The sequence below is a fragment of the Anabrus simplex genome, chromosome 11, assembly GCF_040414725.1.
Source record: "Anabrus simplex isolate iqAnaSimp1 chromosome 11, ASM4041472v1, whole genome shotgun sequence".
NCBI classification, from domain to species: Eukaryota; Metazoa; Arthropoda; class Insecta; order Orthoptera; family Tettigoniidae; genus Anabrus; species Anabrus simplex.
The window spans coordinates 80,454,662-80,479,695 of record NC_090275.1 but is presented as its reverse complement, the minus strand read 5'-3'; positions in this window follow the sequence as shown (position 1 = coordinate 80,479,695).

Here is a 25,034-nt window from a genome sequence, read left to right as displayed (position 1 = left end):
GAATTTACGCTACTTCTGATTAGTACCGCAACTTGAGAAATACCATGGTTCTACTTTACTAGCGATAAATGCCATTATGAGGGACCGTTGACCTGGAAATTGAACCCCTTTAGACAAGAAGCATCATCGCTTGAGGCTTGTGCTTTGGAAGCAGTCCCTTGGTCAGTAATATAGTTTCTGAGAAGGTGCGGCATTTCGGGTCGGTACCACTGATTGTTTTAAATTCATATTCATCCATTCATTCTTCATCATCACGTTTTGAATTCTGGTCAGTGGATGAATTGTGGACTTCTAAATTGTCATTGCATTTCGTCTCATTTCGTACACATAGGGGCCGATGACGTAGATGTTAGGCCCCTTTAAACAACAAGCATCATCATCATTAACACCACCATTTTCACACAAAGGGAATGCTGGGCCTGTAGCTTAAGCCCAATACTAGCCGTCTCCTTTCCTATCGTCGCCATAAGCGCTATCTGTGTCGGTTTGACGTAAATCAAAGTGTAAAAAAAAAAAAAAAAAAAAGGTCAGTCGTATCGCAACTTAAATTCACCTGGGGTCAGTATGGAGTACTTTGGTTTCAGTGCAGATAAATCGCGCAATAAACACAGCTCTGGTAAATTAGGTAATAATCAATTACAGGTAATCTGGAGAGTGCGATAATAACAGGCCGAGAGTACTACAGTAACTCGTCCATGATATCCCCCGTATTTGCTTTTCATTACTGAAACCGACCGCTTGAATTTCTGATACAGTCAAAACACATGATTAAATCCGAGATTATAACAGCTGTACAGAGCGGTTCTTGTGTGAGCTGTCATTACGCGATGAAACTGGATACGGTATTCCGAATTGTTTATCTCGTGTCATCATTTAATTACCTGGGTGGAAAGAAAAACAAGGGCAATCACCGGTAATTGCCGTCAGAACAACAAGGCACCATATCGCGAGTAGTTTATTTCCCAAGAGGCGTAAGTCTATTCTGAAATATTTGAATATTTGTGTTACATTTCACTGTGCTGATAACTGCATATCGTAAATGGTTTTGTAAACAATATACATCCACATTTTCAATTCCACTACGGAATTATTTGTGCGAAAAATCGTTCTTTTAAAACACAAGAAGGCAAACATTCTTCTTACTTTTTTTCTTTCTTTCTTTCTTTCTTTCTTTCTTTCTTTCTTTCTTTCTTTCTTTCTTTCTACCTTCGATTTCGGCCATCTTTTAGAACACACAAAATAACTTCGTTTTTATCTCCTTTAGTGATTTTCGTTCTCTCCAGTTTCTTCATTTCTTAGCAGACAAAGAAGGGGTCCCCATAGTACGAAAAACGTAAAATTAAACAGTTTTCTCAATTATTCCGAAATTTGAGGCACCAAAGGGCCCGGAAAGTTTTCAAATTGTGAATTTTGGATAGCTCCATCAGACTACAAAAAATCGAAAAATCACTTCCGGCCTAAATACAGTTCCGGAAAAACTGCCTAAAATCACTTTTTTCTTTACTAGTTTTCTTTTAGATTCAGATCCTAACCAAATTAACTTATTTATATAATTATGTCTGTAATGTGTTCCTTGGTTCAATACCCACAGGAGCTTTTTAATTTTTTGAAAAATGTCAACACTGAATGTAGTTATAAGGGCTTATGTGAAACAATGCAATGACTGTCATTAGCGCTCGTAGTGGTAGAAAAGGCAAACTGCTAATCTAATCGACCGGATAACGAAGATTAAGAAAAGGACTGTAATTTTAGGAATAAATAATTTATTCCTATACTTAATTATATTTTATTTACCTAAAATTCCTAGCTCATATCCCTAGGATGTCTTCAACATTGAGTTACTTGCCTGAAAGGCTAGAACCGTTGATTTTTTTCATCCGTTCAGACAGTTGCACATTTTCTTATTCCTGAAAACCCCCATAATTTCTAATCCTATTGCGAAATGTAAGCCTGTCTAGAATTTCTGCTCTCGTCATCCACATTTCTGATTAATCTTTCTTCACTTCAATGAACGGACTTTCTTGTGTTTTGAGAATTTCGACAAAATGAGCAAATATTTTTAGTCAGTCTTTCCGGATCCATTCGAACCAAGTGGCCATAAAAAGAAATTATTTTTTCCTGAGGGCATCTAATAATTTTTCAATTTGGCTATACATTCCTTTATTACTCCGTTTCATCCAAGTGCTCCTAATGTTTCTTCGTACTTTCCTTTTTCTTTATTTTTTTAACCCCTGCATAAAGGCATTCCGGTTTTATGACAGTATTGTATTTTTGTTTTTCCAGAAAGTGGTGGTGTTGCCCTTCGTTAGTTGATAAGAAAATTCGATTTTCTGAGCTCTTTTTTTTTTTTTTTCGTTTGCTTCTTTATCTAGGCCAGTTGACTCTATTGTTTCCTCTATATACTTGAATGTATTTACTCTGCTGATCTGCCGTATTTTGCGTTTAGGAATTTTGGAGCATTATTAATTGTCTTCTCAAAATAAATTTATGACCCTACCTTTCCTGTTTTCTCTTTCAATATACTGTAGCCTAAACTTTGAAGAATGGTCAGTAATATTCTAGGCTTTATCCCAAACATATTGGGATACTCATTGGAAAGTATTTAGGCGTTTTTCCACGTTTTAATTAACTGGCCATTTTCAGAATATACAGTAGAATATAGTAACAGTAAAAACGTAACAGTTTAAATCTCAATAAGACAGCTTTTGATGTAGAATTCATTCATCCAAACGTACGTGGGTGTAAGGGGTTCTGTCGCAATATTCTGTGAGACACTTTTCGGAAGTCGTGTTCCGTCTATAATTGTTTCATTTTCTAAGATACCCAAGTGAACAAGGCGTCTTTTAAAAGAAGAAGGTCCAGATGTTAAAGCAATTTGAGTGGAATTACATTTAGATCATTGTGTCTTTTAAAAGGGGTCGAAGTTCACTGGTTTTTTAAAGCAGTCCTTCGATGAATCCCACTCGGACTTGAAAGTAAGCTAGCTAGATATTAACGTTATATATAGTTGAAAAGGGAAAGAAACTACAAATTCAATGTCATGACGATGCAACAACAATACCACTCATGTGACATTTCTCACATTGTACAGGAGCAAGAAAAAAAAACTTCTTGTCGCTTAAAAGCAATATGCAGGGTTGTTGGGAACAACAGGAACCGGGTATATGAGCATTAGAGGATTGCTCGTACTGATAAATAATTTGAAAAAATTATTGGATATCTCGCACCGTTGTCATTTCATCGCCTGATGGAAGTTAGCCAATCAGATCGCTTTGCAATATCTCGCACCGCTGTCATTTCATCACCTGTTGGAAGTTAGCCAATCGGATCGCTTTGCAATATCTCGCACCGTTGTCGTTTCATCACCTGTTGGAAGTTAGCCAATCGGATCGCTTTGCAATATCTCGCAATGTTGTCATTTCACCACCCGTTGGAAGTTAGCCATTCGGATCGCTTTGCAATATCTCGCAATGTTGTCATTTCACCACGTGTTGGAAGTTGGCCATTCGGATCGCTTTGCAATATCTCGCAATGTTGTCATTTCATCACCTGTTGGAAGTTAGCCAATCGGATCGCTTTGCAATATCTCGCAATGTTGTCATTTCACCACCTGTTGGAAGTTGGCCATTCGGATCGCTTTGCAATATCTCGCAATGTTGTCATTTCATCACCTGTTGGAAGTTAGCCAATCGGATCGCTTTGCAATATCTCGCACCATTGACATTTCATCACCTGTTGGAAGTTAGCCAATCGGATTGCTTTGCAGGCCAGTTGAAATGGGCTTTGCGGGGCATTGTTGCTAAATCTGTTCGTGGCTTAATATCAGCTTGAGAATATCAGTCGAAGAAAAAAAAACTTCGCCGGCGAAGGGATTTGAATATGAACCTCCGAGCTGACAGGATACCGGTGACATCGGTTGAAACTCACTTTGTGTTTGGTTTTGATGCTGATTTCTCCCATAACAAGCTGGGGCCGCACAGACATGAGCTCTCAAGGTACTGTTGCTAGGTAACATTGCGTCACACTGTAAGCGGTCCGCGGACAGCGAGTTTGATATACTTTGTGTAGCTGTTAATTTGCATTAGGCACAAGGTTGTGTTCGAACCCTACTGTCAACAGCCTTGAAGATGTTTTTCGTGTTTTTCCATTTTTCACACTAGAAAAGTGCTGAGGCTATACCTTAATTAATGTTACAGTACTTCCTTCCCAATTCTAGTCCTGTCTTATTGTATCGCCATCTTCAGACCTGCATTTTGTTCCCATCAAATAACAATCTCTTGTACATCATAATCATCATAATCATCCAGGTTGATACTGAAGGAATTGTTTCGAGCAGCAGTCGATAACAAAAACTGATCGCTAGGGCTCGGAAGTCGAGGAAAAATCCTTTTTTTTTTTTCCTGTAGTGTCCGAAGAGGAGGCCCATGTTCATTCTCGGGTCATTGTAGGCCAGAAAATGGTGGGTTTTATTTGTCCCTTTTTGCCTTTTTTTTTTGCGTTTTTTGCTCATTGGTTCTTTTTTAGCTTTTTAGGTTTTAACGGTTTTTTCGCAACTACTCCTTCTTTTCACTACATTTTTACTGCCCATTCTCAGTTCGAATCATCATTAGTTCATCCATTATCTCTTAAACATCTCTTCTGTACTAAATACATATATTTGAACCATGCGTAACATGAAAGAAAATGAAATCAAATAAAAAATTAAACTAGTGCTTGAAAAAACGGGGGTATCAAATTATATGCAAGGTAAGTGAAATTTTGAGAGGAGAAAATTTTGATGTGAGTGTTTTTTTTAAAAGGAAGATGTCACTTGCTTCAAGTATAAACGCTTAATATCTATTGATGTAGAGAGAATTTTCTCGATGTTTCGCATCGTACTGTCTAAAAATCGATGATCCTTTACATTTAAGATACTGCAAAGCCAACTGAGGTAAGGTTTCTGAATTCTAATTTCTGTAACCCTAGTGTGGTAAAGCCAAATATGATTCCACTTATTCTAATTTCAATTTCTTTCTCCAGGATGTCCATTGCGGGTTCGCTGAATTCATTCTATGTGAAAAAAATGTTTCATTCTAAATCCTTCAAGTACTTTTTTAACAAACACGGAAATCTTTCTTTTAAATTGTTAATCTAAAATATATAATGTCTGAAAGATGTATTTCACTCATATATTTTTGCACCGTATGTTTGCATACCACCAGAATTTTGCATTTTTAACATTATATTCCCTTCATTAAATATGTTATTAAAACTAAAATTATGAATGAATATGGATCGTATGTTTACATTCTTCTTACCAGTATTCAGGTCCTTTTTTAAAAATATATTTCTAGTTCCTTTTATAGGTCTATTTCAGACAATACATAGGTCTTCATCTTCCGAGCACTAATGATCGCCAATATTCGCTTAGTGGATACACCACAGGAAGAAGAAGACCGTGATAACTGGTCCGTGAGACAACCCAAGAGTGCACTGCGGTGTGACGATCTCATCACATCACTTGCTGTAGCGGGACTTGTAACAAATTTCTACGAAGCAATTGAATGCATCTTTGTTCGCTCACAGCAGATGGAAACCATGCAGTCATTACTTAAGGCTGCGTTCAGAATGAGACAATATTTCGCAACTGGCTTTATCGCCCTTTTGACTCAAATAGCTCAGTGTGGGTGTGTGCAATATCTTTGGATTCGATTTTAAAATAGCATTTTCCTAAGAATAATCATAGGTCACATGGAACAGACTTGGCTTTGTTTTTAGACAGTTGTCGTTAAACCCGGCTGTCGATTGCATTATCAAATTGAGTCTCTGAAACTATCCGTAAAGTGCGGTGAGCTTGCAGCTAACCATGTCCCTTCCTTGGAACTTCAGCAGAACTGTCAACCCACGCTTAACCTCGTACAGTTGTTTTAAAACTCAACAGCTCTACGCACCCGCTTTCCATAGATCTGTATTAACCCTAATTGGGCCGGTAAGTACCACAAAAACCACCAGTCAACGGCGGGTCACCGTGTGTTACTTGAATGCACAAGTTGGGTCTCACATGCCCATTCTGAAAACATATCAAAATTCCCATTGTTAAAATCAAATGAGAATAAATTTGTATCGGTAAAATGTGTGAAGCGATGTTACCTAGCAACCGCACACATGTGATGTGAAGTGTTGATGGATGGCCATGACATGCAGATCCAAGGTACTGTTACATTCACTATTTCGTTACAGCAATTTTTGGATGAAAATGAAATGTCGTATGCCTTTTAGTGCCAAGATGTGTCCGACGAATTCGGCTCGCCAGGTGCAGGTCTATTGATTTGACGGCCGAAGGCGACCTACGCGTCGTGATGAGGATGAAATGATAATGAAGACGACACATACACCCAGACCCTGTGCCTGCGGAATTAACAAATGATGGTTAACCTGGTACCCCTGTGACCAAAGGCCAGCACGCTAACCATTTAGCCATGGAGCCGGACAATTTTCGGATGACCCCAAGTATAAGACATATTTATGTCAATATGTTTTAATACTTAATAATAATAATAATAATAATAATAATAATAATAATAATAATAATAATAATAATAATAATAATAATAATGTTATTGGCTTTACGTCCCACTAACTAAGTTTACGGTTTTTGGTGACGCCAAGGTGCCGGAACTTAGTCCCGTAGAAGTTCTTTTACGTGCCGATAAATTTACCGACACGAGGCTGACGTATTTGAGCACCTTTAAATACCACCGGAGTGAGCCAGAATCGAACCTGCCAAGTTGAGGTCAGTAGGTCAGCGCCTCAACCGTCCGAGGTGCTCAGCCCGGTATTTCATTCCTTTATTGTTGACAAGTGAAAATGAACTCGTCTTGATATGCCTGTCATAGTCATATTGTTTTGCCTGTTCTTTTTAATGGTTTTGTGAACTTTTTTTTTGCTGGGGGCTTTACGTCGCACCGACACAGATAGGTCTTATGGCGACGATGGGATAGGAAAGGCCTAGGAGTGGGAAGGAATCGGCCGTGGCCTTAATTAAGGTACAGCCCTAGCATTTGCCTGGTGTGAAAATGGGAAACCACGGAAAACCATCTTCAGGGCTGCCGATAGTGGGATTCGAACCTACTATCTCCCGGATGCAAGCTCACAGCCGCACGCCTCTACGCGCACGGCCAACTCGCATTTAATAAGAAGCGTGTTATAGCATGCCGCATTTCGTAGGCAGAATTCATCCATTCTGGCGTCATCATGCTGTCTATTTGTACAAATCTATCCATATATTCGCTTTTTTATCCTGCAGTTCTTGATGTAAAGCTTGGTGTTCTGTCGTGAAGGCAATGGTATTTTAAATCGCAGTTCTATATAGAACGGTTGACTTGAGAGCTCTTAGGTTTGTCTCGAAGAAGTATTTTTTTGCAGGCAGAAAACTTTTTAAAAATACATGGCCTTCACTCTTTGTAGGGTAGCTAGGTTATCGTTCGATAGGTAATGACTAGGGCGTATGCAATGATGGAGTCTGTTTGTACGTAGACTTTTTTTCCCTTAGCAGCATGTAAGTTACTAGGAACACATTGCCATCTGTTGAATATATTTGGAAGCTGAGAGAGGTTAGAGAATCAAAGGGTGTCTAGTATTCTTCAGTGATCAGAGGAAGTGTATGCTCTCTGGCTTGACAGGTAGTAAGCAAATATGGCTGCATGTAATGACATTGCTAAGGATGAAAATCATATATCAGAATATTAATGAAAGCGTTAGTCGCCTAGCAACCTGTTAAGTACACAATGTCCTGCGGGTTAGGGTATGTCTTCGCCTGCAATTATTGTAGTGATAATGGAGACCTATTAATGTCTCATGAGTCACCGGCAGGGAATACCAGGGAGAATAAAACAAAGATGAAGCAAATCGTTCCAGTAGAACGGACAGAAGGATTTGTCAAAATTGTTTTCAGTCAACTTTTTAATATATAGAATATATACTTCACCGATATTTACTACATTTTTATGTACATACTTCGCACTTTGATATTATATAAAAAGACGGGCTCTGCTTTTTAACATGCATATGTTTATGGGCTAGGGGTCTACTACGTGGAATTAGCGCCGTCATTTTCCCGACACCATTGCAACCATGGCAACCACTGTTCGTCATCTACTGTATGTATACTAGGTCAGTAGCGCCATCTGTGCATTGCTATAAAAACGCAAGTTTCGTGAGAACGAGTATCATTTAATATCTGTGGTACCTGGTGGTGATTTGAACATCGATCTGAAGTCGGCACGTAGTGAAGAGCTTTTCTCCTTCATGCCTGATAAGTTCACCTTCAAATTAAACAACGACCCAGCCACGGTAATTAGAAAAAGGCGATAGGTGTGATGAGACGGATGTGCAGTAGACTGGCGTGATCGTGACGTCACTGGACTCTTCTTCCATTTCACTACGAATTGTTTTGCGAGTTTATGCCAGTCTATATGTTCTTTGGTGTCAGTGTTTTCATTCTAAGCAGTAAAGTTTGGTGCATTGCTGTTCATCTGCGATCTGCACATTGCTTCTTTAATTATTGAATTTCTTTCGAAGTTTGCGAATTTTTGAAAAGTCGTGAACTCGAGCGTATCATTTGTGAGTGAAGTGAATTTCAGTGTATCTGTCGTGCTTGTGCTGTTAAAATGCCGTGCTGTTCGGTTGCAGGCTGTGCAAAACCATCCTAACAACGCGAAGAAACGGTAAGTTGTCCTTTTTTAGTTCCCAAAAAACTCAACTCTGCGCAAACAGTGGGTAGATTTTTGTAAAATTAAAGTTTTTTTAAATCTCTACAATCTCACGTATATGCTCCGAACATTTATTCCCTTCTGATTTTGAAATATGAACTGTTAGACACTTGTTGAAAAGAGGAACAGTTCCTTCCCAAAACATTCCCACACTTTCAGCATCAACAGAAAATTCAGAGAGAAATACACGTGCATAGGGTACTTATTTTAAATTCTTTCAAGTAAATGGGAGCTGTAAATACTAACATTTCATATTGGAATACATATATTTAAACGTATTAGCAAAAGGTTTCACTACTCTGGCTTTCAAAGTAGGTCTGCAATATTTACAAAAGCACTCAACCAAAATAATAAAACGAATAGTTTTATGCAATATCTTAGTGGCTTTCATGTGAAAATATTATATTACAAGGTAAACGTTTTTGTGATAAGGAAGATAAGCGGGCCACCCAGCACACTGATTTGCAGTAAATTACGGCGCTTGGCAGACGGGAGTCCACTGACGTCACATGCACCTGGCCGGCTGCGCGGGACGCTTACGCACTCTTCCAGTGTTGCGAAGTTATATTTTCAAGATCCGCTAAATAGTACTAAAAATCCGCTAAAATTCCGCCAATAATCCGATCTCAAATAATAATAATAATAATAATAATAATAATAATAATAATAATAATAATAATAATAATAATAATAATAATGTCTGCACTCATCTGATCTGTGAGTTTCACTGGGATTAACCCTCTGCCTGCGAGCCGGCGAGATAAAACTTGTAGGCGTTTTACTGCCGAACTAGGTGAATCCCCTACCTCAAGGGTCACACACAGAACAGGCCAGTTCATTAAACGGTCTTCCATCATAGCATTACAAATTTATGATACCATGATCTTATAACATTAAATCCATATAACATGTTTTCCTCATGTGACTGCTAGCTCCTGACAAGAAATACGGAATAGCTCGGCGACAGACTCGAGTACAAATTTTTTTTAAACGTAAAATAGATAAAACGCTAAATTCCGCTATAATAAATCTAGAATTCCGCCAAAAAATCCGCTGTCCGCTAAATGATATATTTCTCGGCCGACAGTCTTCTAATTCCGCCAAATATAGCAGAAAATCCGCCAAGTTGGCAACTGCACTCTTCTACTTATCGTGGACCCAGCCACTTCCACTTCGAGGAGAAGTACGTGCACCGAACTCTGTTCAGTCGCCACCTAAACCACTTAACAAACGAACAGTAGCCTACGTTTCGTGCGTTTCCTATCACCGTCCACTACTGAGGATAACTAAAGTATCCAAACCTATGTTTGTACATTAATGTGTAAATACATTTTTGTTTCACTCCATCAGTTTTGTATTATTTCTTCGCGAAAAATATTCGGTTGAACCTCTACACTCCGGTATTCTATTACAGACACGCGCACGTCGCACCCGTATGATTCTCCACTAGTCCACACGGAAAAGCATAGCATTGTGGATACGAACTTGTTTTCTCGTCTTCTGGTCTGTCAATTTAATCTTTATGTAGGAATAATATTTCTTTTTATTGTTGAAAACACTTAGCAGACAACGTAAGGGTCCCCATGGTAAGAAAAACGTAAAATTAAACAATTTCCTCGATTTTGCCGAAAATTGAAACGCTTAAAGGGCCCGGAAAAGTTTCAAATTATGAGTCTTGGATAGCTCTATCAAAAAAACCCACACAAATTTCGAAAATCACTTCCGGCCTAAATGCAGTTTCGGAAAAGCAGCCTAAAATCGCTTGTTTCTTTACTCGTTTTCTCTTTGATTGAAATCCTAGCCAAATTAACCTATGTACATAATTTTTCTGTAATTTGTCCATTGGCTCAGTACCTTCAGCCGTTTTTTTAAACTTTTTTGTAAAATGTCCACACCGAATGTAGTTATAAGGGCTTACGTGAAACTCTGCATGGACTCACATCAGAGCTCGTAGTGGTGCTTAAGTGAAACTCTGCATTGACTCACATTAGAGCTCGTAGTGGAGCTTAAGTGAAACAATGTATTAACTCACATTAGAGCTCGTAGTGGTGCTTAAGTGAAACAATGCATTGACTCGCATTAGCGCTCGTAGTGGTGCTTAAGTGAAACAATGCATTGACTCGCATTAGCGCTCGTAGTGGTGCTTAAGTGAAACAATGCATTGACTCACATTAGTGCTCGTAGTGGTGCTTAAGTGAAACAATGCATTGACTCACATTAGCGCTCGTAGTGGTGCTTAAGTGAAACAATGCATTGACTCACATTAGTGCTCGTAGTGGTGCTTAAGTGAAACAATGCATTGACTCACATTAGCGCTCGTAGTGGTGCTTAAGTGAAACAATGCATTGACTCACATTAGAGCTCGTAGTGGTGCTTAAGTGAAACAATGTATTGACTCACATTACAGCTCGTAGTGGTGCTTAAGTGAAACAATGCATTGACTCACATTAGCGCTCGTTGTGGTGCTTAAGTGAAACTCTGCATTGACTCACATTAGAGCTCGTAGTGGTGCTTAAGTGAAACAATGCATTGACTTACATTAGTGCTCGTAGTGGTGCTTAAGTGAAACTCTGCATTGACTCACATGAGCGCTCGTAGTGGTGCTTAAGTGAAACAATGCATTGACTTACATTAGCGCTTGTAGTGGTGCTTAAGTGAAACTCTGCATTGACTCACATTAGAGCTCGTAGTGGTGCTTAAGTGAAACAATGCATTGACTCACATTAGAGCTCGTAGTGGTGCTTAAGTGAAACAATGCATTGACTCACATTAGAGCTCGTAGTGGTGCTTAAGTGAAACAATGCATTGACTTACTTTAGCGCTCGTAGTGGTGCTTAAGTGAAACAATGCATTGACTCACATTAGCGCTCGTAGTGGTGCTTAAATGAATCAATGCATTGACTCACATTAGAACTCGTAGTGGTGCTTAAGTGAATCAATGCATTGACTCACATTAGAGCTCGTAGTGGCGCTTAAGTGAAACAATGCATTGACTTACATTAGTGCTCGTAGTGGTGCTTAAGTGAAACTCTGCATTGACTCACATTAGTGCTCGTAGTGGTGCTTAAGTGAAACAATGCATTGACTTACATTAGCGCTCGTAGTGGTGCTTAAGTGAAACTCTGCATTGACTCACATTAGAGCTCGTAGTGGAGCTTAAGTGAAACAATGTATTGACTCACATTAGAGCTCGTAGTGGTGCTTAAGTGAAACTCTGCATTGACTCACATTAGAGCTCGTAGTGGAGCTTAAGTGAAACAATGTATTGACTCACATTAGAGCTCGTAGTGGTGCTTAAGTGAAACAATGCATTGACTCACATTAGCGCTCGTAGTGGAGCTTAAGTGAAATTCTGCATTGACTCACATTAGAGCTCGTAGTGGAGCTTAAGTGAAACAATGTATTGACTCACATTAGAGCTCGTAGTGGTGCTTAAGTGAAACAATGCATTGACTCACATTAGCGCTCGTAGTGGAGCTTAAGTGAAACAATGTATTGACTCACATTAGCGCTCGTAGTGGAGCTTAAGTGAAACAATGCATTGACTCACATTAGCGCTTGTAGTGGTGCTTAAGTGAAACAATGCATTGACTCACATTAGAGCTCGTAGTGGTGCTTAAGTGAAACAATCCATTGACTCACATTAGCGCTTGTAGTGGTGCTTAAGTGAAACAATGCATTGACTCACATTAGAGCTCGTAGTGGTGCTTAAGTGAAACAATGCATTGACTCACATTAGTGCTCGTAGTGGTGCTTAAGTGAAACTCTGCATTGACTCACATTAGTGCTCGTTGTGGTGCTTAAGTGAAACAATGCATTGACTTACATTAGCGCTCGTAGTGGTGCTTAAGTGAAACAATGCATTGACTTACATTAGCGCTCGTAGTGGTGCTTAAGTGAAACTCTGCATTGACTCACATTAGAGCTCGTAGTGGTGCTTAAGTGAAACAATGCATTGACACACATTCGCGCTCGTAGTGGTGCTTAAGTGAAACAATGCATTGACACACATTCGCGCTCGTAGTGGTAAAAAAAGGTAAACTGCTAATCTAATCGACAGGATAGCGATGATTAAGAAAATGGTTGTAATTTTCAGAAATAAATAAAGAATATATTCTCATGCTTTATTATATTTTCTTTTACCTAAAATTTGTAGCTCAAATCCCTAGATGTTTTTAACATTGAGTTGCTTGCGTAACAGGCTAGAACTGTGGAATTTTTTTATTATGTTGCACCGACACAGATGGGTCTTATGGCGACGACGAGAGAGGAAAGGGCTATGAGTGGGAAAGAAGCGGCCGCGACCTCAATTAAGGTATAGCCGCAGCATTTGCTTGGTGAAAATGGGAAATCGCAGAAAACCATTTTCAGAGCTGCCGGCAGTGGGGTTTGAACCCACTGTCTGCCAAATGCAAGCTCACAGCTGCTGCGTGCTCCTAACCGCACGGCTAACTCGCTCTGTGAATAATATTTCTTCCATGCTGTAGTTGGTGTTGAAATTAATAGGCCTTTGAGCATCTCTCTAATTTATGCAAATATCCGTAAAGACGTATTCCTATCCCACAGAATAGAAGTGGGGTTAAACTTTGTGACGGCTGCTTTTTTAATGTTTTTTTTTCAGACACGTATATCTTAGCAAGGCCGAAGTTTCCTGAGCGGAAAGAAGCGATTTTAAAATGCGCCATGTTACAAATGGCTTGTTACTGGAGCGCCTTGTGAAGTGAGAAATGGCCGTCTAAATTTCCATATAGATACGATAAAGTGGAATTAGCGTTGTGTGTGGGATATAATAGTTATTATTCCTCGGTATATCATAACAGCTTCGGAAACTTCGTGTCCTGTCGTACTTCCGTCCTTGTTATAGGTTCATGACACGACTTAATGGAGCTGTGCATTCGTTAATGTAAATAAATAATTTGTTCTGTATCCTTAATTAACGAGTTCGATTTTGTATTATTATTATTATTATTATTATTATTATTATTATTATTATTATTATTATTATTATTATTATTACTGTTGCGGGCTCCGAGGTGAAGTGATAGCGTGCCTGACTTTTACCCGGAGACCCTGGGTTCGATTCCCGGCCAGGTCAAGGATTTTACCTGGATCTGAGTGTGATGTTTGGGGCATCACTGAATGTTTTTAATTATTGAACTATATATTTAATTGATAATAGGTATATATTTAATCACTGATAGGTCATTTTAAATTAATATGTATATATATAGGGCTTTTATCATCCATTTCAATCATCATTTCATTTCTTTGTATCGCGGCTATAACGTATTCTGAACGAACAAATTATTGGGTAAAGTATTTCAACATCACGCATATTTATAACTTGCAGTAAATTTTCCAATAGCCGTTGTGAGGTGACCAGAGTCAGCAGGCTAATTTCAGCCCAGTTCCAGGAAAAGTACGTCATCGAGGTTACGAGAGATATTACCCTCTCCACCTCATGAAAAGACAGTTGATACATTATTAACACCCACTTTTCAAACTCAGCTTCGAGACGCTTTATTTCAGCGGGAAAGTTCAGCCTATGTGAATGAACGTAACGAAGCAACGTGATGGATCCACAGCAATACAAGGGAGAAGGGATGAGACCTCGAATCTTACTGGAACATGTGATATGGCTGATGGAAGGAGACTTTTGAACCAATATATACCACCGACAAGGGCTGGAGAGGACTCTTCTCATTCAGACTCGCATTCAGATTCAGATTCGGAGATTCGGACATTCTGATTCTGATTCTCACGCTTGGAAGATACTCTTACTACGATTCTACGTCTACACATCGTAGAAGATTTTAACTTAGTTCACTTCGCATCTGAGTATATTCTACTCAAAAGTTACTCTCATTGGGACTTGTTATCTCAATGACGAGAGGTAGTCAACGGGAGACCGGTTTTTGACTAGTATAGGGCAGGAGAGCTTTTATTATGTGTTTAGCTACGCTACGGTTCCGTAATTCGGAAGAATACAAGTGTATTCTCTCCATGAACATAACCCATGGTGGTTTTGCATTTAAAATTAGGACTCATTACGACTTTATGTAAGGAGTACAATAGGAAGTGTTAAAGACAGGAAATGTGGATGTAGGACTGGAATCCAACAACAGATGAGGCAGCCTGTACGAGAGATCCACCCATCTTCAGCTTCAAGACAACAGAGGCTACATTTGGTGAGCTTATGGCATAAGTTACTGCAAGTCTTCGCGCAACAGTTCATTTTCTTAGAGTTAATTTCATTCACTTTTTCTTTTGCTTCCGTAAGTTCAGATTTCGTTAATACGCCGTTACGTCACGTTTTCATCTTAATAAATAGCTTTTTTAATTGGTATTTTATGAAATAATTATTAATGATCCTTAACTTCCAAGTTAGTGTACTTAATGATTTGTGTTCCGTTCACCCCACCCCTGGGAGTTTTTTGAGTCTCATTACGTATTTTTATTTATTATTATTATTATTATTATTATTATTATTATTATTATTAATTATGTACTTTTGTTTTCAAGCCATAAGCTGGAAGACTGGCGCCCTTGGGATACTGTTTCTGGAGAAACAATGACATATCATTTATTTATTATAATATTAAAGTGACCCGCCAAGTTATAAACTTGTCATACATCTGTGGGTAAAGTGGGTACGTCACATGAGGACTGGTTCGAGGTCCACTCAGCCTACGTGATTACAGTTTGGGAGCTATCTGACGGTGAGAATGCGGCTTCAGTCTAGAAAGTCAAGAATAACGGCCGAGGGTACTCGTCGTGCTGACCACACGACACCTTGCAATCTTTAGGTCTTCGGGTTAAGTAGCGGTCGCTTGGTAGGCCATTTCCCTTCGGGGCTGTCGCGTCATGGGGTTTGGTTTATTATTATTATTATTATTATTATTATTATTATTATTATTATTATTATTATTGTTATTATTATTATTATTATTATTATTATTGTACCGGAGGTACAGCCGCCCCGTGCATTTAAAACTAGCGCCTTGTAGAATGCCATCTGTAAAGTTTGAATCGATTAGTTCAAGAAGTTTGGACATTGTTCGACAGATGTCGCTACGATCAAATTACGTCGTGCCCTCTGGGATGAAGATGAACTATTAATTGTTAAAGTAATTTTGTGTATTAAGGTTTCCTAAACTGAATTGATTATTGGTTGTTTTTGATATTCAAAAGTTATCAACTCTTCTCTCTCTTCCCGCCAACTTAAGATATTGGCCAATAAGAAATTGTGTACGTTTATTTATTCACCAATGGTAAAATTTTTATATTTATTTGATTATCCAATGAAAATTGGGGTGTGTCTGGGCCTTGGCCCAGATTTTTCCGGAACGTTCCTCTGCGCTATAAAAGCCTAGGGCTGGTGAGCTATGTTGTCTTAGTGATCGCTCCAGTCTAGAGTGTGTATGTATCGGAGGCAGGGGAAGAGTCTCCCTCGTCCATCTTCGGGAGGCCCACCAGGTCAAGGTAATTCGGCTTAACTATGTGATAGTCTTTGAAAGCTATCTCGAGGGGAAGGTTTCAAATCTTTAGTAATGTAACTTTTCTTTTCTCTAATGTAAATTTCAAATTTCAAATGTAAGTTTCAAATTAGTCTAACAACTTAACCGAAATCAGGGAATAGAGAGTGAGGTACCCTCTCGTATTCCCTCTCAGCTTGATATTGAGGTGACTGTGATTTTGTAACCTTCAAAATCCATCTAGTAATTTCTGTAACTTAAATACTTATCTCCATCTAGTCACCTCCGTAGTATAGGCTTAGCCTCTGTAACGTCGAACCATAAGCCCAAATAGGGTTTCAAGCATTTCATTTAAATTTCAAGGAGCGCAGGTGTTCGCCTCCTCGCCATTTTGATTGTCGGCCAGTAACGTCAACCTTTTATTTTCGCCAAAAGCCAGTTATAATGGGTACTTTTTTTTTTTTTGCTAGGGGCTTTACGTCGCACCGACACAGATAGGTCTTATGGCGACGACGGGATAGGAAAGGCCTAGGAGTTGGAAGGAAGCGGCCGTGGCCTTAATTGAGGTACAGCCCCAGCATTTGCCTGGTGTGAAAATGGGAAACCACGGAAAACCATCTTCAGGGCTGCCGATAGTGGGATTCGAACCTACTATCTCCCGGATGCAAGCTCACAGCCGCGCGCCTCTACACGCACGGCCAACTCGCCCGGTATAATGGGTACTAATTACCCCTGTTACAGTTAACCTTATTCATTTCAATTTTAAAACAATCAGACTGTTGAGCAGTTAAGACATTATACAGTATACTGTTTAATTTTGTTAAATATAGGTGGTACTTTTGATAGACGCTCTTCCTATTAATGTAAAGGTTGAATGGTGCTTTCGGAAGGCTGGAATGGTATAATGTTTGGAGAGTGGAGCAAAGGTGCACTTGTAAGATAGCATATTTTGGATACTCTTGTCTCCTAGAGATATTATTTGCAGTTGCGTAAGTGCGGCCAGTATCCAGTAATCGGGAGATACTGGGTTCGAGTCCCACTGTCGGCAGCCTAGAAGATGGTTTTCCGTGGTTTCCCATTTTCACACCAGGCAAATGCCGGGACTGTACCATAATTAAGGCCACGGCCGCTTCCTTCCAACTCCTAGTCTTTCCTATTCCATCGTCGCCAGAAGACCTATCTGTGTCAGTGCGACGTAAAGCAAATAGCAAAAGAGGTATTATTGAATGGAGCACATTGTCATATTGGCAAGGTAGGAGCTTCAAGCTCTTATTGTTAATTAATGTTGTCAAATTGTTCTAGGAGTTTATAACATTATTTCTCGAGTTCATTGTTGTACCTGAGATTTTGTTATTCGCTTAGCGAATTGTTTGCTAAAATTTAACATCTGAAGAGAAAAAGAAAAATGTTAAGAAAGGAAATAAAACTGCCAAATTTTAAATTTTAAATTATTCTTTCGACTTTCGTATATCCACCCATAAAATAGGCTTACATATGCGGTTTAAGTATTCTTCGGTTCAATATGTTGCAGTTATGATTTTCTACAGTTTAGGGCCTAAATATTTTACAACACAAAGGACAATACAGGTGTCAGTTTTAGTCACTGTCTTCAGAAATCTCACAGCCATTGCACATAAAATACACTTTGTCTATCACTTTTTGACACTTTTCATGGTACCAAACATGGCAGAACTGGCATTCAATCCACTTGACCCCGTTCTTCTTCCTAACGTCATCTGCATAAAAACCTCTCCATGCCCCACAGTTCTCGTTAACAGTGTTTCGAGGCGTGATTTCGGCTTGGGCCCAGTTGTGGATTTCATTCCTGACGTTGATGGCCTGTTCTGCTTGGTTAGCCTGGTCCGAGACCCAAAGACTGCATTGTTGTAACGTCATTTACTATTTTAATATCTAGTTCAGACGGCATGACAAAGGGCTTTCCAATTTTGGCAATGGTGGCTCACTGAAGATCAGCTAAAAATTAAACAAAATAATCCTTGAGCGTGCTCCATGTTTTTCCAAATCATTTACTAGTTTTGTAAACTGTCTAGCCTTCGTCCTTAACTAAATGCAACTCTAATTTCATGATTTTAGACGTGTAGAAGCGATCCGCTTTACTCTTCTTGGGCGCCATCATCACATGCAACACCTAAGAAAAACCAATCATATTGCTAAGCTCTTTGACCTCTCTTTGAAGCACGATTTATTTGTAATTTTAAAATCTAAATTATAAGTATCTTACTTTTAACTCTTGTTCAAATCGAACATTCACGTTAAAACTGCACGTAATAATGTATTAAAATGCACAACACTGCTTTCACTACAAGTTGGCACTTCAACTGTTCTTAAAGAATCTACAAGATCCTGTTTACGTACTTAAATTATATTAAATTGTATTATTTATATACATATTATGTTGTTGCCCACTTCCATTACGTCCTATCCATAGGAGCAGTATTCGCAATCATAGCCGGATTTATTCAATGATATCCCTTATTTACAGGACTAACGCTGAATCCTAAATGATTAAAATTCAATTCACAACTATATTTGTAGGGGTGAACCTAACATTCTTCCCCCAGCATTTCCTAGGGTTGGCAGGTATACCACGTCGTTATTCCGACTATCCTGATAGTTATACTTCTTGAAATGTTGTTTCAAGACTAGGATCAACTATTTCATTTATTGGCATCATCTTCCTTATCTTCATTGTTTGAGAAAGTATAATTTCAAACCGAACCGTATTATTTCCTATAAACATGGTAAGTGCATTAGAATGATACCAATCATATCCACCAGCCGTCCTCCTGTTTAATCTTCATTACTCCTGCAAAGCTTTTATTTACTACAACTTTAATCCTAGGAACACTAATTGCCATCACATCTACCTCGTGGTTTGGGGTTTGAATGGGATTAGAGATCAATCTCCTATCTTTTATTCCCTTAATAACTGATACAAAGAATCTTATATCTACGGAAGCCTCCTTTTAATATATATACAGGGTGAAGCGTAATTCGCGCACTCGGGCGTCGCAGCGCGACTCCTCACATGCCAGCAATAAAAAAATGTTTCTTACAAAATTTCATCTTGCGAGTATATCCGGCAGAAAAACGACGTTGAAGATTACCAATCTGGCAACACTGTAACCATATGGAGGGTAACTACCTCTGTCAGCAGTAGTTAGTCGTATTGTACAGTTGGTGCAATGGATAGAGTTTTGGGTTAGCATGCGAAGGTCGAGTGGTCGATCCTGGGTTGAGGCGTATGTTTTTTATTTCGTAAATGTAGTCCAGGTGGCATCTTAATCGTCAACAGCGATTGCAGCGGGTCCTCTAGAAACCATTTGCACTTACATACTATGATCCTAGAAATGGACGAACAATCCTTTTCATTGGTCAACTTTGAAAGGCGCCCTTTCCACGTCGTGGGCGTGAATTTATTCGCACCACTTCATCTACTAGATGTGAAACCTGTTTTCTTTGTACCCTCCTCCAATGGTCCCATAGATTAGTCATCATCATCATCATCATCATCATCATCATCATCATCATCTGTTTACCCTCCAGGATCGGCTTTTCCCTCGGACACAGCGAGGGATCCCACCTCTACCGCCTCAAGGGCAGTGTCCTGGAGCTTCAGACTCTTGGTCGGGGATACAACTGGGGAGAATGACCAGTACCTCGCCCAGGCGGCCTCACCTGCTATGCTGAAGATTGGAAGGGATAGGCAAGGAAGAGGGAAGGAAGCGCCCGTGGCCTTATGTTAGGTACCATCCCGGCATTCGCCTGGAGGTGAAGTGGGAAACCACGGAAAACCACTTCTAGTGATGGCTGAGGTGGGAATCGAACCCACCTCTATTCAGTTGACCTCCCGAGGCTGAATGGACCCCGTTCCAGCCCTCATACCACTTTTCAAATTTCGTGGCAGAGCCGGGAATCGAACCCGGGCCTCCGGGGGTGGCAGCTAATCACGCTAACCACTACACCACAGAGGAGGACACGATCTGTTGTGCCCGTTCAAATATCCCCGGTGTCGTTTGAACAGCGTCGCAGGCAGTGAGAATTTTTGCCTCGTGTGTATGAGACACCTGTCGAGACTGAAGAGGATCTCTTACCACATGTACTGTGCAGTCGGAGGTATCAGACCGATTTTTGCTTTAACTTTCATCTGCCGGCCGCAGTGGTGTAGTGGATACGGCGTTGGTCTACTAATCCCAAGTTAACGGCTTCAAACCCGACTGAGGTCGGTGGCTTTTAAGGGTGTTTAAAGGTGACAACCCCATGTCGTTGGCTTCCGGCACGTTAAAGAACTATTAGGGGACGAAATTCCGACAACTCGGCGTCTGTTAAGAACGGATGGACGTTAACTTTTGACTCGAACGTTTCCGGACTACGATCCTTATCTCAGATTGATCCATCATCCATGAAAGTTTGATATACACCCTGAATACCAACATTCTCCCATACCAGTGTCAAGGGTCGCCTCACCACAAGCAAAACTAACTGCATGAAATGTATGAAAGACTGACCTGTTAAGATTTCTAGAATTTACACCGGATTGAAAATCGATAACATCATTATTTATAAATTATCTGCACGGCCATAAAGTTTACACCCGCCAGGCGACTAACTTCGCCTATATCCGCATTCGTGCAGAAAGGGTTCTACGTATATTCGACTTTTTGTATGGGGCATAAATTAGAAGCGGTCACACAATATTGTAATTTTGTTTATATAGTTAAATCTACACACACCTTATTTAAGTTGGAAAGCAATATAGTCCTCTGGCAGATGCATGCTTTTATGTAAGCTGTTGGTGGGAGTCCGCATTGTATGCTTACCAGTAGATTGTTCTCTTGGCAGATTGACTGGACAGGCCTGAGAACTGTTAATCGTTATTCTCATTGTTTCCCAGATGCTGCTAAATATAGAGCGGAATACGAAGGTAGGCGTCTGTCTTACTTTTTGTTTTAAAGAAGCAGATACCGGCTACCGAGTTCCTTACGTCATGTCTAGCAGTCAGGAACAGACTAGCGATTGATATAACAGACATTTTACTCCTTCAACAGGGTAATAAAGATATCTTATGAAAGGCGTTAAAACTGCGTAGGTGGTGATTTATTTTTGTTTGTTTTGTTAGCCAGTTTGACGTCGCGTTAATACAGCCAATTTTCAACGATTGTTGAATAGAGAAGGGTTGGGACTATGAAGGATGTGGTCTTAATTAAGTTACAGGCCTCACATTTGCCTGGTGTAAAAATCAGGTCATTCTTTTAAGAGTAAGTACAACTGTATGTCCAACCCGTATCCCGTTTCTCTACGGGTACGGGTAGGAAGTGAGATGAATCTTCGTAGCGAGTTTCTACGACGGGGATGCCCTTCCTGACGTCAACGACCTCAGAGCAGTTAATCAGGTGAAATGAATGACGTGATATATGATAAAAGAAGTAGTGGTGGTGAAGATTGTTGTTTTAAGAGGAAGTACAACTAGGCAACCATCCTCTATATAACACTAATCACAGAGAAAAATTGAAGGGGTCAGACACTTCGAACATTGAAGGTATCGGCCAAAGAAAGACAAAGGCCACGAAGGGTGTGAAAATGAAAGACTTCCTAGGCCTCGAGATCTATTTTGAAGGGATCGGAAAAGAACAAAACACCCGGCGATTTGGCCTTGCGGTTAGAGGTGCGCAGCTGTGAGTTTGCATCCTGGGGATAGTGAGTTCGATCCCAATGTCGGCAGGCCTGAATATGGTTTTCCGTGGTTTCCCATTTTCCCGCCATATTTGAACTTATCGGTCATCATCAGTGGCTCTCCTCTCACACGGGGACTGGGTGTATGTGTCGTCTTCATCATCATTTCATCCTCATCGCGACTTGCAGGTCTCCTGCGGGTGTCAGATCAAAAGACCTGCATCTGGCGAGCCGAACATGTCCTCGGACACTGCCGGCACTGAAAGCCACGCGCCATTTCATTTCAGTGGTTCTCCAGCAAGAAAGAAAGTGCTGTGTGGACCAGCTTACCCTCGCTGTGCAAAGTTGAGGAACATGTACAACATTACACATGCATTACAATCAAATAGAAATTCGGCGTGATTACATAGTTAAAAATCGTTTAGTAGTATTCGACTACACACTAAGAAACTAACATACACTAAAGAGACTACCAGACTGACAATACGCACGGCAAGCGGGTGAATCATACCTCAATGTCCATAACCGTGGCAAAAAATATACAGCGTGAACCGAAATTCACGCGCTCGGGCGTCGCAGCGCGATTCCTCACATGCCAGCAATAAAAAAATGTCTGTCACAAAAAATCGTCCTACGAGTATATCCGGCAGAAAAATGACGTTGAAGAGTGGCAATCTGGCAACACTGTAACCACATGTAGTGTAACTACCTCTGTGAACACATATTAGTCGTGCTGTACAGTTGGTGCAGTGGCTAGTTTTGGGTTAGCATGCAGGGGGTCGAGGAGTCTATCCTGGGTTGAGGCGTATGTTTTTTATTTCCTAAATGTAGTCCAGGTGGTATGGTATTTGGCATCTTAATCGTCAACAGCGAATAACTTCACGCCCACGACGTGGAAAGGGCGTCTTTCAAAGCTGACCAATGAAAACGATTGTTCGTCCATTTCTAGGATCGTAGTAGGTAAGGGTTATTCTGCCCGAAGGCAGGTCCGAACCTCCGCAGAGGTGTTCCTGAGCCGGATTTTAGTGCGGTAGGGTGGCCTGTTCCTTTCCGCTCCTCCATTCCCTTACCCCCAAAAACAGCGCGTGGCAACCCATCCAACTCCTGACCACGCCCAATGTTGCTCAACATCGGAGATCTCACGGGATCCGGTGTTTCAACGCGGCTACGACCGTTGGCTAGGATCGTAGTATGTAAGTGCAAATGGTTTCTAGAGGACCCGCTGCAATCGCTGCAATTGTTCTTAGTACAGTCATAAACTGTTGCCAACTATCAGATGCATGCGTACATTCAAATTCGCGTTCGTAGTAGCGATCATGTCCGCCTCTGTGGTGTAGTGGTTAGCGTGATTAGCTGCCACACCCGGAGGCCCGGGTTCGATTCCCGGCTCTGCCACGAAATTTGAAAAGTGGTACGAGGGCTGGAACGGGGTCCACTCAGCCTCGGGAGGTCAACTGAGTAGAGGTGGGTTCGATTCCCACCTCAGCCATCCTGAAAGTGGTTTTCCGTGCTTTCCCACTTCTCCTCCAGGCGAATGCCGGGATGGTACGTAACTGAAGGCCACGGCCGCTTCCTTCCCTCTTCCTTGCCTATCCCTTCCAATCTTCCCATCCCTCCACAAGACCCCTGTTCAGCATAGCAGGTGAGGCCGCCTGGGCGAGGTACTGGTCATACTCCCCAGTTGTATCCCCCGACCAAGAGTCTGAAGCTCCAGGACACTGCCCTTGAGGCGGTAGAGGTGGGATCCCTCGCTAAGTCCGAGGGAAAAACCGAACCTGGAGGGTAAACAGATGATGATGATGATGATGATGATGATGATGATGAGTAGCGATCATCAGAGTTATCGACTACTAATGTGTTGTTCGCACGAGGTTTTCAAACTGTTGGAAACCATCTGCAAACCGTTGGAACAGTTTCTGATGCTGACGACAACTCTTTTCAGTCAGCGAGTCAGAATATGCGCGCGCATACCCAGTGCCATCTATGTTCGTTTCATAGCTGACCTGAGAATTACTTCACGGACGTGATTAGTAGCTGAAGTAACCTACAAAATAAGTAAAATTTACCAAATAAGTATAACAATATAAATATAACTCCACTTCTGTATTTACGTCTAAGTAAATATATATTCAGACTTTTAACTAATACTATTTAGTAATTCACGTTGTTGTCTTCCCTGCTCATCCATTTTTAAACCTGAAGTTACGAATGAAATGCTAATTAATTTCTGAAGGTCGCAGAATACAAAACACGTTGGTTCAAAAGAGCAGACGTTTCCAATCACTTCCGTTCGTAGTGGAAATTAGCTCGTCACGTTTCAAACTGGTTGCCAACCGCGCACGGGCATATGGACGATAAATCGAACTTTCACGGATTCGTTCGGCGTACAAACGTATTGTCTGAGGGGAGGAAGCCGGACAGTGAGTCACGTGCAGGTGTGGGAGCGATTGTCACTGGTGGCGAATGACATGTATTCGAGTGATCTGGTACGGACCCGGAATAATTTTCCAAACACAGGTAGTGTTCATGACATGCCCCTTACTAGAGCAGGGATGGCAAATCTCTGACACGCGTGCGACAAGGTGACACGCGAACAGTGTTGCCAACTTAGCGGATTTTCCGCTAAATTTGGCGGAATTAGAAGACTGTCGGCGGAGAAATATGTCATTTAGCGGACAGCGGATTTTTTGGCGGAATTCTAGATTTATTATAGCGGAATTTAGCGTTTTATCCATTGTGTGATTTTTAAAATTTTCTACTCTAGTCTGTCTCCGAGCTGTTATGTATTTCTTGTCAGGAGCTAGCAGTCACATGAGTAAAACATGTTATTTGGATTTGATGTTACGAGATCATGGTATAATAAATTTGTAATGCGTGGGGAAAGGGTACTTATCTCTTAGTTGACGAATGACGACAGATAATGAAACTATTTATATTTATGCTATGAAGGAAGACCGTCTAATGAACTGGCCTGTTCTGTGTGTGGGCCTTGAGGTAGAGGATTCACCTAGTTTGCACCCCGTACTAAAACGCCTACAAGTTTCAGCTCGCCGCCTCACAGGCAGGGAGACAGCACGGACGATCCACGTCGTAGCACTAGCACAGCAACAGACGA